We start from the raw sequence: 3,780 nt of genomic DNA on the forward strand, positions 1-3,780 counted from the left end.
TAAAAACAAAACAAAATGGATGTTGCACTTGTATTCTTGACTGGTCATGAGAGAAATCAGATCAATGTGTCTCAGACTGAGACAAGGCATAGAAAAAATGCAAAGTCTTGTGATCAAGGCTGGTCTAGAGGTTACAGAGCTCGTATTTTTATGTTGCATCATATGAGTCCTCAGATTCCAATAAGTTTTCTACTGTAGCTCTTTGGCCTAACAAGAGTTTCTTCGTTGAATCTTTGAGAGCTTGGAGAACATGCTCAGAGGATCTTCTTCACTGTTTTGTGAGAATGAGGCCATTGGTGGATGATTTTTATCTACGGGAGAATATTCATCAAAGTTTTCCATGCAAGTGTTTGAGGAACAGATGCTGCCGATTCCAGAGCTGATTGCTGATGCTCTGACTGTCTTGGTCAGCCATTCAGCAACTTGGCCATGTCCTCGTCGTCTCCTGTTCTCTGAAATGCTCCCATATTCCGAGGCAACATCTCCACTCACTGAAACACAAAATGAAAGCATTACTCTAAAGAACAGTGGATGTAGTCAAGAATATGTAGAAACTCAAATGCTAATTCTTCACTATATACAACTTACAGTCTGGAATGTAAAACTCATCCATGCTATTTGCTGCCTTTGCAGGAGGTTCTGTTGATTCTTCTGGTTCCTTTGCTAAAGCTTTCATCATTCGCTCTATCAGCTCCTGTTCTCTCCTGTTCCATTCCTTTTCTATCTGTTTTGCTTGCAAAGGTAGAATCCAAAGTTTATTTTCTTTGCCTTTATTGAAGCATTTTTTGGTTTGTTTTACCATGTCAATAATTTTTTGGAACAATTCTTTGACTTGAACAGAATAATCAGAACTTTTAGGATTTATAACATGGTATCTGTTCCCACATTTCTCCAGAAGCTCCTGAATCTCCTTTCCCTCTCTGATGATGTAATTCTCTACAGGGACGTCATTGATCCAGTTTCCCCAGGTAAAAACCACCATGCAGTGTCTCCACACTCTCTCTGTTAATGGCTTCATGATCTCCACCAGAGCTTTGAGATCTTTCTCTGTGAAAGATCTGAGGATGGGAACAAGCAGGAGAAAAACATGAGGTCCAGGAGAACACATGGAGACACTGTGGAGAACTTCATCTTTGATCCAGTCAGGTGGTGTTGGGTCTGAGAACCAGCCTGGAGTTTCAACAACTGAGACTTTTACTCCATCAAAGTTTCCTTCATGTTTCACACATGTTGAAGTTTCTCTCTGATCTTGGTAGTTCTGAAATAATAAAAAATAAATATATTTTTGGATGTATTTTACCAACTGGACATCTACAGTTTGGATGTTAGAAAGTATGAAATCTTTTTTCTTAGTCAGCATGTTTTTACCTTTTTCAACCAAGCTCTGTGAGAAGTCACGCTAAAACAATCCTTGAACAGAATTGTGTTTCCAGCTATACTTTTCCCCGAACTTTTTTGGCCAACAAGAACAATCCTGATGTCAGTGATTGGATGTAACTTACCTGAAAAGAAACAAAAATTACACTGTTTAAAATACTAAAAGATTCATTTTACATGACTCTTTTAAAATATGTCCTATTTATTACTTACCTCCAATCAGCTCTTTCAGGACTCTTGTCTTTCTCTCATTGATCGTCTTCAACCTTCTGGCCATCTTGTCTCCAGTCTCTCTCTTGGTTTCTAGCTCTGCTGCTCGGTCCAGCTCCACTTCATAGTAAGGATCTTCATTTCCTGCCCACATCTCTTCAATCTTCTCCAGTAGTTCCTTTACCTGAGTCTTATCACTGTGGTCCTTGTTGTTCAGGACATGATACCTGTTCTCACACTTGTTCACTATCCACTGCAGACCTTCATCACTCTCTATTCGCTCCTCTACAGTCTTCACTCCTAACCAGTCTCCATAGGTGAACAGAACAAGTGTGTGTTTCCAGATGTCTTCTCTAAACAGACTCATGTGTTCCTGAACAGATCTCAGATATGAGGCACTCATAGCAGTCTCCAGATCAATAACCAGCAGCACAGCATGTGGTCCTGGAGGACACAGATTCACACTGCTCTCTATTTCCAGTTTATCCATCTCACTGGTTTCCTGAAGGGTGTTGATGTAAAACCATCCAGGAGAATCGACCACTGTGAGCCGCCTTCCTTCAACCACACCATGACTGATTTCACTGCGGGTTGTTGTTCTGTAACCATTTTTATCAACATTAAATATATATTTTTCAAGAACGTGGTTTCCTGTTGAGCTTTTACCAGCCAATGATCCTCCAATCATCACTATTCTTAAATGGTCTGGAGGAACTTTTCCACCTAAACCAACAAAATAGAAAACAATAATAATAATTTAGTTCAGTCAATAAAAAAAAATGCAACTCAATTTTACTGACAGCCATGTTGATTACACAGAAAAAAACAGTTGCAAAGCTTTTAGTAGTTAAAAGAGAAAGGCTAAAGTACACAAAAGGTGAATCTATTGCATGAACTTTGTAATTTAGATCATTTTATGTAACTTTTGTGTTTTTACTTTAGAAGTGCCAGTGAACTGGCATCTCTAGTTCATTGATGTGTCTAAAGACAAATCTCTGGCATCTTTAGAGATGCCAGAGATTTAGTAAAAGATAGCAAAAGTGATTGTTTTTACACTTTGTCTAATTTCTCTAGCTCTATGTTGGTTTTCTGTTTCTGAAGCCTTTCCCTGAAAATAATCATACAATTTTGTTTGTTTTACCAAGAAACAATAAAACTGCTTTGCATCTTAAATCTGATTTAAAGTTTATTTTCTTCAAGTGATTCTCAAACATTTTCCAAAAGATAAACTTCAACAATGTTATGCTGAGTGTAACATGTGATGTTCTCATAGAAGATGTGAATGGTTATTGAATATAACTGAATCTATTATTATTATTGCTAATAATAATAATATTATGATGATGTCTACTACATACATTATAATAATTATTAATAACATTATTATTGTTAATCTATTTTTATTTGATGACTGAATCTAAATTAAGCTACAACAACATTTAATTTCCCTTTGGGAATAATAAAGTATTTTTTAATTTAAATTGAAAATTCTGAATCCACTGAATTTGAACATTTACTTCCTTCAACATGAGCACCAGTGGAGGTTCTAGATCAAATTTATTGAGGGGGCTCCAATGTTTTTGCATGGAAGCACAAGAAAAAAGCAATGAAACAAAAACAAAACACAAAACTCAATGCTCTATTTTGTTGTTATTATTCATACTAAAGAATGTTAATATTAATTTAGCCACAGAACCAAGGAGCCTCTAGTGACTCTGGAGCTGCAAGTTGCAGATTCCTGATCCAGCAGATGAAAACTCTGATCAATGAAATTGGTCCAAGTTAATAATTTGTTGCATTTCTGTGCCAGTGAATGAGAGATTTAGTTTTATCTCTTCACTCAGAGGCATTATCTCAGAAATGAGGGAAAAAAATTTTCACAGCTCAACTGAATGATTTGAATTTAAATTCAAAATACTGAATCCACTGAATTTGAACATTTACTTCCTCTCCTTAGAGTACTGTAAAAAACATTTGTAATTCATGGTAAAGTTTAAATTTTAAAATTTAAAAAATTCTTTAAACAAAAAAAAAAAAAAAAAAAAAAAGAGATCTAAAACCATTACCCACATCTACAGCAGGGGTGTCAAACTCCAGTCCTCTAGGCCGCTGTCTTGCAGTTTATAGATGTGCCACAGGTACAAAACACTGGAATTAAATAGTTTAATTACCTCCTTCTTGTGTAGATAAATT

At 36.1% G+C, this 3,780-nt stretch overlaps 1 pseudogene; it reads right to left on the reverse strand.

Moving 5' to 3' along the window:
- Positions 1-238: 238 nt before the first annotated feature.
- Positions 239-2,320, reverse strand: LOC106962230 (uncharacterized; annotated as a pseudogene).
- Between the last annotated feature and the right edge of the window lie 1,460 nt (positions 2,321-3,780).

This window comes from Poecilia latipinna, unplaced genomic scaffold (genome assembly GCF_001443285.1).
Source record: "Poecilia latipinna isolate Pla-1442-1.1 unplaced genomic scaffold, P_latipinna-1.0 Scaffold1388, whole genome shotgun sequence".
NCBI classification, from domain to species: Eukaryota; Metazoa; Chordata; class Actinopteri; order Cyprinodontiformes; family Poeciliidae; genus Poecilia; species Poecilia latipinna.